This window comes from Mustela erminea, chromosome 18, assembly GCF_009829155.1.
Source record: "Mustela erminea isolate mMusErm1 chromosome 18, mMusErm1.Pri, whole genome shotgun sequence".
Classification (NCBI taxonomy): domain Eukaryota; kingdom Metazoa; phylum Chordata; class Mammalia; order Carnivora; family Mustelidae; genus Mustela; species Mustela erminea.
The window spans coordinates 14,060,236-14,078,792 of NC_045631.1; the positions used below are offsets into that span (position 1 = coordinate 14,060,236).

Sequence of the window (18,557 nt, forward strand, 5' to 3'; positions counted from 1 at the left end):
GTCCTATCCAGAAGGTTCGTGAACACCTAGTATCTTGGACCACCCAGGCCCAGATCTAGATGTTTTTCGGACCTGCCAGAGGAAACCGTGGTCCCTCCAACATGCTGCTTGTGTCCTAAGCGTCCCGTTTCCCAGATACACGCCGGGTTTTGTATTCTGAGCTGACTTGCTCCTGTCTCCCGCCGGCTTGTTTGCGGGTTAATGTTGGCGTGTCGTCCATTCTCGGTGGAGGGCAGGGCTTGTGTCGCCAAAACACAGATGTTACAGAGAACACAGTACGGGACTGACAGGGGAAGAAAGAGAAGTGGCTTCAGGGCCAGCCTTGGTGATCCTCGGGGAGGGTGGAGACGGGAGTTCTAATCCTGCTGTGACCCTATACCCAAGGGAAGGAGGCAGAGAAACTAGCGTCAGGGGAGAGGACAGCCAGGGCTCTTGGATCCACTTCCCTCTTCAGAGCTGGGTGACTCAACATCTGTGGCCTCCCATGCCTGGGGCTCATTTATTCCGCTGCTCCCCGGCAGGCTCCTGACAGGGCACAGGGGAGGGGGTGCAGTGGGCGCAAAGGGAATGTCCTTATTTCCCATTAGCCTTTCCCCTGCCTTATCCTTCCTGCGCTCCTTCTGGTGCCCTGAGGGGCTGGCAAGATGTGAACCGCACACTGGACAGGGCCATGTTGAGTGTGTGAGGCCACGGCGGGGAGACACTAAGCAGTTCCTGGGCCGAGGGAGTGGAGGGGGAGTCCCCTGGGCAAGCCTGGGATCGAGGCTCCTCTCATCCGGGATGGGGCCAACTCCCTGCTGTCCATTCTCACTGGCACACGTGGAAGTGAACAGGGAAACTGCAAAATGGGTCTAGCAGGACTGGTTTTTGAAACCTACTGCTCTCGGGCTCCTGCTCCAGGCCCAAGAGGGGCTGTACAGAGCTGCGGGCTCACCGGCTTCTTGAACTCTGCAGCCTCCTGCGACGCAGATGATGTGTCCAAACCACACAGAAGCCTGCCTTTCCCCCTCCTCCTGGACATCACCAGAAAAGTGTTACAAGGACATGGGGGTGAGCAGGTCCGGGGCACTAGGCACATCACACGGGGAGGAGAGGCCCCTGCACACAGACCCCCCATCCCAGCCCCCAGCCTGGCCGTCCAGCCCCTACCCCAGCCGTGGGGCCTTTCTCTTGGGGGGGAGGTTGGATTACTCCCCAAGTCTGTTTTTCCATCTGAAAATGAGGCAAGTAAGGGTTGATAGGAGGATGGAATAAAGCAATAAATATTAGGTTGAAACAACATTTGCCTAAAATGACAGATTGCTTGATTTGCCAGATTGACCCAAAAGGGACAATGTGAACACAGCTTGCCCAGTGGGTCTGCTGGGGAAGGAGCCGCACCCTTTCAGAAGTCGTCCAGCCGGAGCAAATGTGGTTCCAGTGAGCCCTAAGGCCAGGCCTCGCCCCGAGCAAACACACTCCTCCCCAAAACCAAATGGCAAGGGGCTGTGGACCTCCAGCGCGCACCCTAACATCTAGTGTTCCCGAGGGCAGGCATAGGCCCAGGGTGGCTCCAACTTCATGCTCAGGAACTTGTTCCATCCTCACTGTGACTCCCTGAGCTCTGTGCCCTTGACCCTCCGCTGGCAGATACAGATGCATGAGCCTAAGGGCACACAGCTGTGCAGGAGGCAGTTGGAGGCCCAGGGCACCCCCACGCCCAGGGAGGTAGAGAGCCATTTCCAATGAACAAGGGGTGAGACAGACGCCAACCCCCCAAGAGCAGGACAGTCCCAGAGCAGGACAGTGCCAGGTGGCCTCCCCTGAGGGCAGACTTTGGGGAGCCTCTGTGCCAGGGTGGGAGTAAGTGTGGGGCTCCGGGAAGCGCCAGGGCAGAGTCACCTCTGCGGGCTCCTCGGCTCAGACCCACTCCTGAGAGGGACCCTGGAAGCTGTTGAGAGGGACACCCTGAACAATGAGAAAGATCTTCAGGGCACACCGAGCTAAGAGCAGAGGCCCTCTGGGGAAAGGGGGTCAGCCTTGGATGAGTTCTGCCTGCAGGGCATGAACGTGGGAGCTCTCGCTCTGCTCAGCCCCTGCAAGGACAGCAGGGTCTCTGCCTCCATGCCTTCCTCTACCACAGTCAGCTCCCGACCACACCGACCCATCAGCTGTGTGGCTCTGCCTCTCTCACAGGAGCTGGATTTTCGGGGCTGACTGCCTGTTTCCTGAAGGAGTGTGGTGCTTTGCTAGGCAGATGGCTTTGGATGGGGCTCCCTCTGGTTCCGGTGAGGAAAGGACCATCTCCACACTCTCCTAGAGGTGTAATCTCACAAGGGCTTGGGGGAACCAGGAAGGGACATGAGTAGGTCCTGAGAGCTTCCTCAGCTGAAGATTCAAGGGTCTAGGCCCCAGGGGTAAGTTGTCTCGAGGCCCCGTAGAGGTCACGTTAGGCTTCTTCCTTCTCGCCCTGGGGAGGCTGAGGATGCCCCAGCCCTGACAGTGAACTCCTCTCTGGGACTCTGTTAGTCCTCTGGACAGGGAGAAGGGAACAGGGCCGAAGGATGCATGGGGTCCAGTACTGGGCGCACTTTGGGCAAACCCTGACCGCATGGATAGCCAGTCAGCTGATTCACCGGGACTCCTCTCCTTACGTCTGTGTGGTCGCTGACTTCCTGCGTTCTGGCTCGAACCTGGGTGGCAAGCCATGAGTGTGCTTGTGAATTCAAGGATAGGAAATTAAAAAGATGCTCATGGAAACATAAAGCATTTATTATTGCTATAGTCAAGGCAAAATCTCTGGAAACAATTGGCCTTGATAATGGGGGTAGAATCAGAACCATTTTTCATGAGTTTACAGTCTGTTCTCTGCCGTCCACACATCACAGTTTCACACACGGCATCTATCACGTGACGGACCTTCGTTACACAGGAGGGAGAAGAACGAACTTGGGAGTCACAAGCATGGCTTACCTACCTCCCTTAGTTACCTGACTTCAGACCGATCACTTGCGGTGAACCTGTTTCATCCTGTGCTGATTCAAAAAAAAAAAAAAAAAATGGGACGGGGTGGAGGGGACTGAATGAACCCAGCTGCTTGGAGGGCCTCTTGAGATAATGTGGCTGAGAACAAGGAGGACATAAATGAAATTTCCTGGGATGCTTGAAAAAAATGATACAAAACAGAGTATTTCTAGTAACAGTGTTTGGAAGCCTTGCAGGGAAGGGTGGGAACCCCATCACGTAGCCTCCGAGCGTGGCAGTGGGTGGGACAGTCACCAAGCATCCGAAATATTGGGGCAAGACAAAGGACTTTGATGCCCAAGCCTCCAGACTCACAGAGGAAGGAGCTGGCTTGACAAGCCATGTAATATGGACCCAGCTTTACCCTAGAAACACTTTCAGTTTTATTTTACCTTAATATACATCTGTACACGCAAGAATAAAAAGGCTATTATACAATGATTCTGTGAGTTTTACCTAGTTTCGAGAATAATGCATGCAGTTACAAATGAGAGGTAGAAACACTGTATTAAAGACCTAAAAATACAAACATTGTATAAATAAATGTTCAAATTAACTGCTGGAATTTCATACAGATAAATAAGGTAAAAATTACATTACTTCATCAAAGTAAAGGAAAAACCATGTTTTTGTCTGTCTGCATCAGTATCCTAAAATTAGATTAATGCCAAAGAGCTTCTGTGCAATTTGTCAGAGTTTGGGTTATGTTACCTAAAAGGGTAAAAATAAAAGGATCAAAACTGGAGAATGGTTTATTCAAGTATTCAAGCAGATGCGGAAATGAAACGAAACCATACATGATGCAGGAACCATTTCTGGAGGGATGTGACCTGCCCACGTTCTCCGTGACCAGCCGTTGGTGGACCGTCAGGATGGACATGAACCATGCACGTTAGGCTGCAAAGAGCCACCCGTCTTCCTAAGAGAAGACAAATCTCATTTGTCACTAACTTCATGGAGAAACTCCACATCACCAACAAGCCTTTAGGTCACCAACCTTGTTTTGGCCCTATTAAAATTCTTGAGAGGATCCCGAGTTGGTATTTTTCTCTAATACTGCCCAAATAAACCTAGCCTTTAGTAAACCTAGAGATCACAGGCATCGATGCACACTCCGCATGCACAATAAAAAATACAACCAAAAGCAAATGGCCAGCAACTCAAAAACGCCACTGAGAAAATCTGTATGTGTAGATGGATAGGTTAAAAAAATGCAAAGGTTCACACGAACACAAGTTTTTACCATTTAAAAGTCCACTAGAAGTTACATGTGAATTCTGGAAAGGGTGTGTGTATATAACATAATCAAGAAAAATATTCTAAACAAGTCCATTGTGCCTCAGTTAGTTTTAAATTGCAAAATCCAATACACAGTTGTTTTAATAAATTAGTGCAATATGAAAGAGTTTGGAAGATGAACATGTGTCCATATTCGATCAAATGGAAGAGTTCACCACTTCTGCCAAGAGCCTTCTCTCAGCTCGTTCTCGAGCTCGCTCTTCCTGGGCTGTCGACGGATGCGTGCTCAGGTTCAGACAAACAGACCCCAGTTATCACACTGCCTGGATGAGATGTCAATTTTTATTTTATTTTATTATTATTATTTTTTTTACTTTATACCTCAGTAAACGTGTGGAATTTCGCACACTGCCCTGGTGAACTGAGTACAGAGCCACCTACTTTGTTCCGTTCTTAATTATCCTTAGGAATAACTGCACCGATCATTCTATTTCTAAGGTCCATTTATTGATCCCGTCCAAACTGAGAGCCAAGTGGAATATTCTGCTTCTGCTTCTACACAGAAAAGGGAAGGGCTGATGCCTCCAATAAGGCAGATTTCCTACAAGTCTGTAGTTTTTTTGGGTGGTTTTCCTTTTTGAAGTCACGCTTGTTCTTTGGTAGTTGCCAGGTGGGAGACTAGGGTTTCCTGGGGCTGGGGAAACAGAACCCAAACTGTCATCCCAAACCTCTCTCCTCAGTCCCACCGCTGGTCCAGGGACGAGCCTGCGGCTGCTCACAGGGTTGCAGAGCTACAACAGAGTGCTGACAATCTTCTTTCAATACTAGTTTTATCTAGAAATAAAATAAATTCATAATGAAAATCATGTCTATTGTCAAAACCAAAGCAAGAAGAACTAATGGGGGAAAAACCCCAAACCCATCACCATTAATTCTCCACGTGCACCCTTGCCCCTGACCTTTCTTTGGCCCAAAGTTGGTCATTTGAGTATTTTGTCTTCCTTCTGCCTGATAATTGTTTGGATGTAATTTCCAGCTCAGTGACGTGCAGTGGCAAAACTGAGGCTGGTACATAAAACACAGGACATTTAGGTCTGAATGGCCAGCTTGCTCCCAACTGCAAGTCATTTCAGAACTGGCATCCCTTCGAGGCTGTGTGGTATGAGCACGTACACTCCGAAGGGCCCACCATCCCCTCCTCAAAACCCAGGGCTTCTTTCTGATAAATGATACCATCACCCGGCAGCCTATCAATCTCCACTCTGCTGTCTATCCCACATCTACCCTGGAGTCTTCATAAAAGTCTTCAGTCACCAATAAGCTCACAAGGCTTAGAACAGTTGCCTTTATTATTAACAATAAAACCAAAGCTCTCTACATACACAAACACGCATCTGCCAATACGGTCATGCAGTGTGAAAATCCGAAGTCACAAGGACTTCACATGCATTATCTTGAGCCCTCGAACAACTCTCTCATCTTTCAGAAGAAGAAACAGACCATGGGAAGGGTAAGGGATCAGCCCGAAGCCAAGATCCAAACCCAGGCCGTATGGTGCCGAACTCTGCTCACTCCTCCTGCTGCACCTGTAGGAGACAACTGGGTTGTCTGTCTTCTAAGTCGACTTACATTTGTGTACATTTTCGATGTCAGCAGGTTCCTGGGGAATCTTAGTGAGGCCTTCCAGAAGAAGGGCTGCCTTATGGTAGCAATAAACGATGTCTTTGGTCTGCTGAAACATCTCATCCAGGGCGGCAGACTGAACCTGAAGCCAAGTCGGCAGAAATGAGAAGAGTCTCAACTTTTCCCAGAAAATACGAATCCATCTGGGCAATGCAGCTTTTAATGGCATCTATCTAAAATTAACACATTTTGACAAAATGATATAATCTACCCAACTATATAAAACTCAAAAATTCTTCAGATAGGCAAAATAAAATGGGAGTTTCTTGATGAAAGAGTTCCTCTGCACTCTCACATTATCTCGGACTCAGACGAAGGACTAGCAGAACTTACACTCCTGAACTGGCTCTTCTAGGACTGCATTAAGAAGTTTCTTTTAAACATACGCTTTCACACTAGCGCAGCCTGACACTTCATTAAAGTACATTTTGTAATAATAATGGGGCGCCTGGGTGGCTCCGTGGGTTAAACCTCTGCCTTCGCCTCAGCTTGTGATCCCAGGGTCCTGGGATGGAGCCCCACGTTGGGCTCTCTGCTCAGCAGGGAGCCTGCTTCCTCCTCTCTCTGCCTACTTGTGATCTCTGTCTGTCAAATAAATAAATAAAATCTTTGAAAAAAAGTACATTTTGTAATAAAAGATAGTTAAGTGATGTTAAAAGTCATCTCTTAGCTTGCTTTACTCAACGCATTTTCGGGTGTAGTCATTCATTCGCTCAGAGATGTGTGCTGAGCACCTTCCTATGTTCCTAGCACTGTGCACATGGGGAAGGAGAGCGCACCGTCTAGAGGGATGCGCGGGGCTGGGAAACATGGCATTCTAAGGCCAAGGGATACGTGTTACTAGAGAGGGAGCCCCGGAATGGTAGGGGATACATGCTGGGTGAGTCTAACGCAACCATGGATGAAGAGAAGATCAGGGAAAGCCTCCAGGAAGTGGTGTTTAGGCTGAGTCTGGAGGAGGAGCAGGAGATGGCCAGGTGGGAGGAGCTTTCCAGAAAGAAGGGACAGCAGAAGTATTCACAGGTTGTGAGTATTTCAGAAGTTTTCCCAACAGTATTTTGAAATGAGGGCCCAGATGGCATCACTTAGGGTGAGTCAGCAAACCAGAACTTAATGCCCAACCTGAACTCAGTCTCGGTCACTCAGGAATGTGACGTTACCCAGTCAACACGGCATTTCCTAGCCAACGGGCACCTTCTGCTTCCCCTTAGGAGGGCAACTTTGCCTGAACGATGCACTCCTGACTAATAAATTCCATTCTTCTTTTTTATGACCCCTCCCTCCCTTTTAAAAACCTTTGTTTTATTGAGCCCAGCAGAGGTCCCCACTGCTTGCTAGGTGGGATGCTGCCTGACTCGTGAGTCATTTAACAAGGACAGTTCCACCTCCAGTTTTACTTGGCTGAATTTTGTTCTTCAACATTCTCTTTAATCATGAAATGCCAGGACTGTCATTAACCCAGTATCCTAATGTATTTGCCGATATCGTCTGTGTCTTCCAAACAATACTTTAAGGCCACTTACAATTAAAAAAAATTGGCTACCAAAAGTTCATTCTGAAAAGGAAGAAGAAAAAATGAACTAAAGATAGTGCTAGTATAAGTGAGTTTGCTGTGCAGCCTGGGCAAACTTACTCAAGCTCCACTGACTGCTCTTATTATCAGAAAAGAAGGGAGCACCAAACTGCTTTGGAGAGAACATTTTTCCTGGCAAACTTCTAAAAATCAAATACCATATGAAATCTTAATTCAGTACAGAGTGACAGAATGCATATTATTCATAGCAACAGTTTAGAGCAAAATAATATCTGTTATTTTTATCAACAGTTTATATTCCAAAGTTATTTTCCTATGACTTGATAATGGTTTTCAAAATGAGGCCAGGGGTAATATAACAGTACAATTCCAAGTGGACCAATTTGGAGGGGAGGTGGGAGAAAATAAGATTGGTCAATAATTCTCCCCACTTAATCACTTCTTTAACAGTCCCTAATTTCATCTCTACTTCAGAGCAATTTCCCCTCCATGAGACAGAAACAATATTTCCAATAGTACAACAACACAGTTGGAAAAGCAGATTTTACTTTGCGTCTTTACTCAGATAGGGTCAGTAAGCAGAGTCAGGGCACATGCGCTGGTGAACAGCAGGATTTCTCCTAATTTTTATTCCAAAATTTCTGAAACAGTAGAAAATGCAGAAAATGCAGATCTAGCCAAAGCCTTTAGATGCAAAGTATAAAAAGATTAGACTGTGCCTAATGTGAGCAATTTTTAAGAGGTACAATAAAATGTCACCATGTGTGGTAGCCAATGTCACTTCATGTGTTACTTGGGCTAATGACATCCAATTACCTCTGTCATTAAGAAGGAGTCACAATATTTGGGGCTTGGGAATTGTTAAGGGCAGGAACTTTTTTTAAAAGGATAACATCAAAGGGCGCCTGGGTGGTGCAGTTGGTTAAGCCTTTGACTCTTGGTTTCGCCTCAGGCTGTGATCTCAGGGTCCTGAGACTGCGTCCTGCATCAGGCTCTGTGCCCAGCACAGAGTCTGCTTGAAATTCTCTCTGCCCCTCCCACTAGTGTGCTCTCTCAAAATAAATATATCTTTTAAAAAATAATAAAGAGAAAATGCCAAGTAGGTATTCAACTCAGAAGATTGGCCTATATAATATTCAATATTTAAAAGGGTTACCATTTCTACAGCACAAGTATAGATGAGTTTCTTTGTAGTCACGTTGTTGATTTCATCGGTAAATCTCTGTCAGAAAAGAAGCGATTCAGCTTTTTTGTAAGTTTCTTGCACATGGTGATGCAGAATTTGTATCATTCATTCAGATTTTTGACAACTGGAAAGAAGTTGAGATGAGAACTAATTTTAATTTTCCTCCCAAAATAAAAATAAAGTCACAGTGACATGTACCTTTTCTGCCAATTTAAGGAAAGTAGCACTAAATCATCCTTGGGGGAAAAAATGACCAGAAATCAGGTTCTTTCATGGGTTCTCTTCCAGTTAAGGAAAAGTTGAGAATAAAGAAAGTCATTTTGGCTGTTCTCTGTATCAATTAAATGGCAAGAGCACAACCCAGAAAAGTCAGCATCTTTGCCCATCTAAGAGTTTTTTCTAGCACAGACTCCGCATCAAATTCTCTCTCCAAGTAAAGGGGAAGAGGGCGGCGCGAGGTCGCGGGCGTCGGCGCGGGTACTGTCGCACGCCTCCCTTGTTTCACAGCCGTGGACGGGCTCAGCTTCCCGGACTTGATCTGGGCTTTGGCGAGATGCAGAGAGGCTGCTAAGAGCTGTGCGGCTTTCATGTATAAGACCAGCTGCTCCACGCGCCTGCGCCGGAAGGAAGGTAGAGAGTGTTATGCTGCGAGCCAACGCGCCGCACTCCGCCCTCTACCACTGGGTCACCAAAGAGCATTTTTAAAGGAATATCATCCTCCTTGACATTAAAAAAAAAAATTATTTATTTAATAGAGAGAGATAGAGAGATCACAAGTAGGCAGAGAGACAGGCAGAGAGCCCGATGTGGGGCTCCATCCCAGGACCCCGAGACCATGACTTGCGCCGAAGGCAGAGGCTTAACCCACTGAGCCACCCAGGCGCCCCCTCCTTGACATTTTTAATGCACAAATAACTCCTGAAGGAAAAAGTTTCAGCACAGAAAAAAGCATGTTTGAAAAGACTCAAGAACCAATACAACTTCTTCATCATCAAATACCTTCAACAATATAAGTCACAAGGAAGAGGCAATACTAAGGCTGCACAATTTTTGAGCCTTGGCTCACAAGTGGAATCTAGGCCAGTGACATAACCAAGAGCTCCCTTGAAGCTTTTCATGAGACACAATCTCTAGTGTCTGACAGGACCTCCATCTCAGACACGAATTTACAGAAAGCATGGAGAATTTGGAAGCAAATGACAAAGGGGGCACATACCCCCAGTCTTTGCTCAGCTGGCTGATCTAGTCCACGACCACACTCTCCTGGATCTGGTACAAGGAGACAGCGGCTGTGCACAACTCTGGGTGGCCGCCCTGCACAGCGGTCAGGTCCAGTACGCACTCTGTGAACATCAGCATCACGTTGAGGTGGCATAAGGTGTCTGTGTGTTCTCTCTGTGGCAAAGCCAATTTATCTTAGAAGCTTAGAAACTAAGAAGACCAGCATACTTGTTTCTGTATATACACCATGGCTGAAGCTATTGTGTTTTTATACTTATGGACATCAGAATGAATAGAACAGACTACAATTTTTAAATTCTCCAAAACTAGTAGGAAAATAAGCACAGGTGAAACACAATATGGGTGTGTGGGTGTGTGCATGTGTTTGTGTGTATGGATGAGAGCAGCCACAAAATTAAGTTTCAAAGATGAGGTCATATGCTTTTACTAGAAACAATAACGACAACAACAAAAACAAATCAATATCTGAGACAAAACATGACAAAACAAATATCAGGATTGTAAGGTTATTCAAACCACACTTCTAGACAGTTCTGCAAATTCTACTGACTTATAGTTTGAGAGATGCTTTATTTTAATTTCCAGTGGGTTTTCAGTTCACAGTGATTCCTGACACCAAAGCTTTAAATCTTGGTTAGCTGTCCAGTTAGTTAAAGAGGGGAGTAAGTGTAGACATAATAGCGTGCATTGAAAATGGGTAGTCTAAAATTAGTGTTGTTTCGAGATGTGTTTTTAGCTATAAAAGTTTCTTGAAATCTCAAATAAGACTAAGCTTCTCATTCTCCTTTTATGATTAAAAAAGGATGAGAATCATTTCCTCGAGAAAGGAGAAATAAACCAATTAACTTGTGAAGGTCTTCCTCCTCTCTTACATATATATGTATACATATACATGCACATAGCACTATTTATTCTAATATACCGTTAAATGTACTGGAAAACAATTTGTGTCTAATTTGATTAAAAATACTCTGACAACTGCTTTTCCAATTTTAGCCCTGGGTTAAACATATGTTCAAAATTATGACTAAATTCACTAGGAAATCACTGATATATTTTGCATGCACCACTTTATAACTTCTATGTGAAGGAATAGACATTCACACAGAATAGAAATGCTAGAGGCCCAGCATGGAGAGAGTATCTGTTCTCTGTTCATCTGGAGAACTGATCGTTTTAACGAAAATGCAAGCCAAGTCAGCACTGTGACCAGTGGGAGGACACAGTGTGGGCTCCTGAATGCTGTCCTGGAGGCAGGACTGAGGAACTGAACTGACATAGCCATTGCAGTCACTGAATGATCCTCGCCTGTTCTCAGTCTGTGTTCACAGGATTCTGATGTGGGTCTCCCTGCAAACTGGCTTCAGGAGGGCAGGGGCTGGTCTACCAATGCGAGCCTCTGCCTGCTAGGGTTATTTCTCCATGTTAGTGACACATCTAATTATGCTTAATTACTTCTTAAGCCTAAGTGTGTCATTTTTATGTTATAAAGAAAAGCAAACACTGAAAATAAAAAAGTTCTAGTTTCAGGACCAAGATTATGCTTTCCAAGTCCTATTGATGGAAAGAAACTAAACTTCAGATGAAAAATCTGTATCTGTCACTTCCTATCAACCAAAGCTTGTTCTGGATGAGTGTCACTGTCCACATTATTCTGAAAGCATGTCAGCAGTGGTTTTCAAATAGAAAAGACAAGGCAAGGTAAAGAAAAGAAAAACAACAACAACAAAAACAAAAAGAAAAAGGCACTTTTGGGAGCAGTCTGCTCTCCTCCCGTGGCTAGAACACCCTCGGCGGCTCTTCTCACCTCCATCAGCATCTCCTCTGGCAGCTCCAGGGCTTCGAAGGTGACGAGCCCCTCCAGGCTGGGGGGTGAAGCACCATAAGTCATGTATCTCAGGCTGGGAGCAGCCTCGGCTCCCGGAGGGGAAGCCCCCCAACCGGGCCCCGGTGGGGAGCCCACACACACGCAGCTACTGGCGGAGCACAGGGAGCCCTTGGGGCTGCTGCAGCCGGCTGCAAGGGGACAGGACCGTGAGCATGTGGGCAGGTGGGCTGCGCCCGCCCCTGACACCAGCCCAGCAACAGTCACGGACCCCCTACTGGAGCCTATGAAGAGGTTTTATTTCTCTGAGGTCACCTTTATTCCTTGTTTATATATCTATTTCGTCGACATCATCATGGCTAGTTTTTTTTTTTTAAGATTTTATTTATTGATTCGAGTGTGAGCAAGCAAGCCAGAGAGAGAGAGAGAGAGAGAGAGAGAAAGAGAGAGAGAGAGATCAAGAGCAGGGGGAGGGGCAGAGGGAGAGGCGGATTCCCCACTGACCAGGGAGCTGGATGCAGGGCTCCTTCCTGGGGTTCCAAGATCAATACCTGAGCTGAAGGCGGCCGCTTCACTGACTGAGCCCCCCAGGCACCCCTACATGGCTTGTTTTAAACAAGTTTATAGCATATACATTTCTCCCCATTGCTCCATAGTCCTCCTCATCATAAAACACAGCAGAGGCCCAGCAGTTCCCTAGATGTCTGTATGTGATGACTGTCTGGAGGATTTACACTATTTCTGGTTCTTTAAGCCACAGATAACACTGTAATGAAACCCAAAGTTTTCCCTTCTTTTGGATGATTCATTTGTGATAAGCACTCCGAAGTGGTATTATAAACAGGAATGGGGTTACCACAGGTCAAATGTTACATCTTCACAGCTCTTGTGACAACTGCAGCACTACTTTCGACCCCAGGTGTGAGCACACAGACCCCACCACACCTCAGCAACGGTGGGCACTTCCATCTTCTAGTGCTGGCTTAGCTAACAGGTATAAAATGTCACTTTCTGAAAATGACATTTTACTATTATTTAATACTTTCAATAATCTGAAGAACAAGATTATTGGCTCTACTTCCTCTCTGGTTACCTGTTTATAATTCTTTTGCTTATAAATCTCCCGACATTTTGATTGATGACTTACGTAGCAGAAGAGAATTTAAAGGACATAAGGTATAATACAGACGACAATGCTAAATGATAACTCATTTCCAGTACAAGCTGAATACTTCCTTAATTTGGGGTATTAATAACCTATTTATAGAGAATGGATGATAAAACCAATCTACTGGCCTATCTAAATGCAGCTAGGGCTAACTGCAAAGATTAGGACCCGAAGTATGAAAAAAGGCGAAACTTAAGTTTCTAAGAACAAAAGTAAAAGATAAACAACCATCTACTATTTCAAAAAAATTACCAGAGGTACTGAAATACGCCTTTAATATAAAGACACAATGAGCACTGCAGATGCGCCACTCCTTCATCATGGAAAAGTCACAGGTACATTATACCGCTATAATACAGTGTTATCAACATGCAGTGCTCTTAGATTACAAAGTTTCCCCCCCTACAAATAACATACCATTTATGTCTTATAACCCCTCTAAGGTCAAGAAAGTGATAATCTCAATGTCACTGGTAAGGAAACTGAAGTCCAGAGAGGCTGAGGGGCTCGCCCGAGTCGCATCATCAAGTCATCGACAGAACACTACACTCCAAACACAAGCCAAAATGATAATAAGACAATTCTTCACCTGAGGTTGTTTTTGTTCGAAGGACCATTGGGTATAAGTGGGGGCCGTGACACTGTGTGGAGGAGATCCTACAGTGAACAGGACAGCTCTGGAACTTGCTGCTGTTCCTATAGGAGGTGCCAGTCCACCACCACAAGCTCCTGCAGGGGCTACAGCAAAAAGTTCACACAAAGTTACATTGCTTCCACGGTGTTTCGATTTGGGTGTGGGGTTACATTACTTTTATAGTTGGGTTTCTGGGGGCTTTTTTACATTAGGTACTTATTACTCTTAACATCAGAAAGTCAACACAGGTCTGCATTAGTAGTACTTTATAGTACTCTCTTCTCATCTGTGAACCTTCCTTACACCAAATCCGCCTACTCAGAGTCACTTCATAGACTTCTAAGGGACATGAGCTGCTGTCACACCTGTTAAGGATCATTCGAAAAAGTGGAAACCAAGAACTTAGGATAAAAATATGAGGGAAAGATGAAGGGAGATTAGGACTCTCCACGGTGTAAGAGCCAGAGAAAGTTGAGTCAAAGTACATGTGGGCCTTGGAATTGCAGCCATACATCTGTCAGGAAGAAATGGGAGTGGACCCAATGTCAGGGGCCCTGATGGGCTGGTGTGGGTTAAAGGAAGGGAAGGTGGAAAGTCCTTCTCCACCAAACCACACAGAATCAATAAAAGTTGTCCAAAGCCTTTTCATACTCAAGCATCTCAAAAACATTACATTTCTGAGAACACAGAATGGAGGTGGGAGTTAACAACACAAATCACAAATTTAAAACCAGATACAGAAAAAAACCTACCATCAGTGTCCATCTTATCCAGAACAGAGGATAACAAACTTGAAGCATCTAATTAACAGAACAGAGAGATTATAAAAATCTTCTAGGAAGCCATGAACTATAAGTGGAAATTAGTTAAACAGTATCTATTTGTAGGTATTTGTGTATTTAAATATGGTCATGGATGTATTTTAAGAGACAATGACCCATTTCTTTTAAGGAATTAGTTTTTCCTATTATCAGCAGTTTTTATTTTCAGAAATGGAGACTTCATGATTAGAAAGAGAAATCTGTGATTTCGAATGATGATAGTAAAGTTCATGTGGAAAAGAGAAGAGAAAAAGAGGATAAAAATGATCAAAGATGCATTTTATGCCTAAATGTTGTTTAAGGAGAAAAATCTGGTTTCATACACACAAACTTGGACTTAAATTACAACAAATATTCATGCAGAACTTACAAACCCTATAAATTTAATTTGTAAAAGGGGATGATACATAATACGGTTTTTCAAACAAGCTAATTCCAAAACTGTTCCAACTCGTAGTGACTGACTTCTGGAAAACAGCACACAGAATGATGACTTTCAGAATGGCAGTGTTAAGTGTGAGCAGCATCAGAGACCTGCTTCTCAGTGAAACAACTGTAAGTGGTGAAAATTAATTTTCTTATTCATTTAAGAAAGAGAGTGGGGAGTAGGGGGTGAGAGAGAGTCTTAAGCAGACTTGGCACTGAGCAGGGAGCCCAACATGGGGCTCGATCTCACGATCCTGAGATTACAACTGAGCCGAAACCAAAAGTCAGATACTTAACTAACTGCATCACAGAGGCACTGTGGTAAAAATTCTTTCTTTAAGAAACAACCACTTAAGGACACCTGGGTATGTGCACCCTTATGTTCAATGCAGCATTATTTACAATAGCAAAGAAATGGAAGCAACCTAACTGTCCATCAACAGATGAATGGATAAAGAAGATGTGGTGTAGGTGTTTTATTTATACAGTGGAATATTACACAGCCTTAAAAAGGGATGGAATCTTGCCCTTTGTGACAACATGGATGGACCTAGAGGGTATTATGCCCAAGTGAAATAACTCAGACTGAAAAAGACAAATACCGTGTGATTTCACTCACATGTGGAACTGGAAAAACAAAATAAAAAAACAAAAAGCAGAATTAAACCTATAAATACAGAGAACAAACAGATGGTTGCCAGAGGGAAGGGGAGGTGAGGGTAAAAAGGCAAAATGGGTAAGAGGAGTAGAAGATACAGGCTTGCAGTTAAGAAATGAGTAAGATGTGGGAATAAAAGGTACAGCACAGGGAATACAGGCAATGATACTATGATAGTGATGTCTGGGAACAGATGGCATCTACCCTTTCGGCGAGCACAGCGTAATGTATAGAGATACTGAATCACTATGTCGTACACCTAAAACTAATGTGAACTTGTATGTCAACTATACTCAAATAAGAAAAAAAATTTAAGTAAAGTATGATCATAATGTCTCATCAAATAGAGACTATCATTAAAGAGAGAGATTATAAAAAAGAACCAAGTGCAAATTCAGGAGTTAAAAAGAACAATAACTGAAATTAAAAATTCACTACAGGGGTTCAACAGCACATGTGAATTATCTTCAACTTGAAGATAAATCGATAGAGACTGTACAATGTGCAGCACAGAGCGAAAAGAGAGCCTCAAAAGAACTAGGAGACACCACTAAGTGTACCTATGCATAATGTGTATTATATGCATGCTAGGGGTGCCAGGAGGAGAAGAGAGGCAGAAAAAAGCAGAAAAGAATATCCAAATAAATAATGGCTGAAAATTTCTCAAGTCTGATGAAAAACATTAATCTGTATATCCAGGAAGCTCAACAAACTCAACGGAAGATAAACTCAAAGAGAGCCACACCCAGAAACATCACAGTAAAACCATAAAAACCAAAGACTAGGACACAACCTTCGGAGCAGTAAGAGGAAAATCATGTGTCCCATACAAAGGTTTCATTCAGTCTACAGCTCAATTTGGAAACTACGGTCAACTTAACAATATTAAGTCTTCTGATCTATATATACAGGGTTTCTTTCCATTTATTTATGTCTTCTTTAATTTATCTCATCAGTGTTTTATAGTTTCCAGAACCAAAGTTTCATAGTTTACAAGTATAAATTTGATCTTAAGTATTTTGTTATTTCTGATGGTATCTTACACAGAATTGTTTTCTTAATGTCACTTTCAGATCGTTTCTTGCCAGTGTATAAGAAATACAGTGGATTTTTGGGTACTGATCTTGTACTCTGCAATGCTGCTGAATTTATTAGTTCGAAGAATTTTTTAGTGGATTACTTAGGATTTTTTACATACAAAATCATGTCATCTGTGAAGAGAGGTAGTTTTACTTCTTCCTTTCCAAGCTGGGTGTTTTGTTTTTTGTTTTTGCTCCACTGCCCTGGTTAGAGCCTCTGATACAATGCAGAATAGAAGTGGTGAGAATGGGTATCTTTGTCTGTTTCATGATCTTAGAGGGAAAATATTCAATCTTCCGCCTTTAAATATGATGTTAGTTGTACATTTTTCATAGATGTTCTTTATCATGTGAATAAATTCTATTTCTAGCATATTGAGTATTATGTATTACATTAACTGATTTTCGTATGTGAAAGCAACTTAGCAGTCCAGAGAAAAATTTTACTTCATAAAATTTCCATTTCACAATGGAAACTCAAGGACCCAGAATAACCAAAACAATCTTGAAAATGAAGAACAAAGGACTCTCATTTCCTTGGTTACTATAATGGTATAATAATCAAGGCAGTATGGTACCAACATAATAAAAGACATGGTGAAATAGAATTAGGATCCAAAAATAAACACATTTATAGTTGACATATTTTTCTGACAAGGTTAACAAAACAATGCAACATGGAAGAAAAAATAATCTTTGTAATAAACGGTGCTGGCACCACTGAAAATCTACACACAAAAGAATGAAGTCGGACCCCTACATCACATCATCCACAAGAAATTCAGTTAAAATGGATCACAGGTCTACATGTAAGAGCTAAGATACAAAACTCTCAGGAAAGAATACAGAGTTGGGCAAGGGTGTCAGATGTTATTTAAGAAGAGGGATCTAGGAAAACCCAAAAAGAACACAGAGAGGTTTAGCCTGACACCTACAGCTACAACGAACACTAAGCACAGCCTAACTTCTAGCCAGGAAAACAAAAAAAACTCGTGATATTTAATTCAATTCCTGCTATCCAATATATCAGGTCAGGCTTTCAAAAAAAAATTAAAAGATATACTTAATGGTAAAAATAGTTTGATGAAACAGAGCGATCTTCATAACCAGACTCACATACAGCACAGACTGGAATTATCAGACTAAAATTTTAAAATAAATATGGTTAATATGCTAAGGGCTCATTAGGGAAAAGTAAACAACATGTAAGAAGAGATTGGTAACATAAGCAGAGAGAATGGAAACTCCACAAAAGAATCAAAAGGAAATATTATAAATCAAAATCACTGAAACAGAAATGAATAATGCATTTGATGAGCTCCCCAGTAGATGGACATGGCTCAGGAAAGAAACAGTTAGCTTGAAGATGAGCCAATATCAACTTCCAAAACTGGAAAGCAAATACAAAGAAAAATGAAAACAAAGACGGAATAGTCAAGAACTGTGGGACAGCTACAAAAGTATAGCATATATGTAAAGGGAATATCAGAGGAGAAGAGAGAGAGAAAGGAACAGAAGAAATATTTGTAGTTGTAACGATCGAGAATTTTCCAAAATTACTGACAGAACCAAACCACATATCCAGGAAGCTCAGAGAACACCAACCAGGATGAATACCAAAAAAACTACACCTAGACATATATCAAACTGCACAGAATCAAAGACAAGGAAAAAATCTTGAAAGAAGCCAAAGAAATAGCACCTCACCTATAGAAGAACAAGAGTAAGAATTACATTGGACTTCTCTTCAGAAACCATGCAAGCAAGAAAAGAGTGGAGTAGTCTCTTTGGATTAGAAACCATGTTCAATCAGATATTTGATGGTCCAGATTATTTCCTTCTTTGGATGCTAATGGGAGAGTCAATAAAAAATTATAGAGAAAATGAGAAAAGATTACAATGGTGAATCCCAAATTTAGGTGTATATAATAATAATGGGGAGAGGTTTTTTTTGAGATTTTATTTATTTATTTGAGAGAGCATGAGTGGGGGTGGGGAGCGGCAGTCGGAGAGGGAGAAGTGGGGAGCCCAATGTGGGGCTCGATCCCAGGACCCTGGG

General features: G+C 43.3%; 1 pseudogene; it reads right to left on the minus strand.

Annotated features, from left to right (window-relative positions):
- Positions 1-3,491: 3,491 nt before the first annotated feature.
- The window catches only part of LOC116577784, a 56,624-nt pseudogene continuing 41,558 nt past the window's right edge, over positions 3,492-18,557 (minus strand).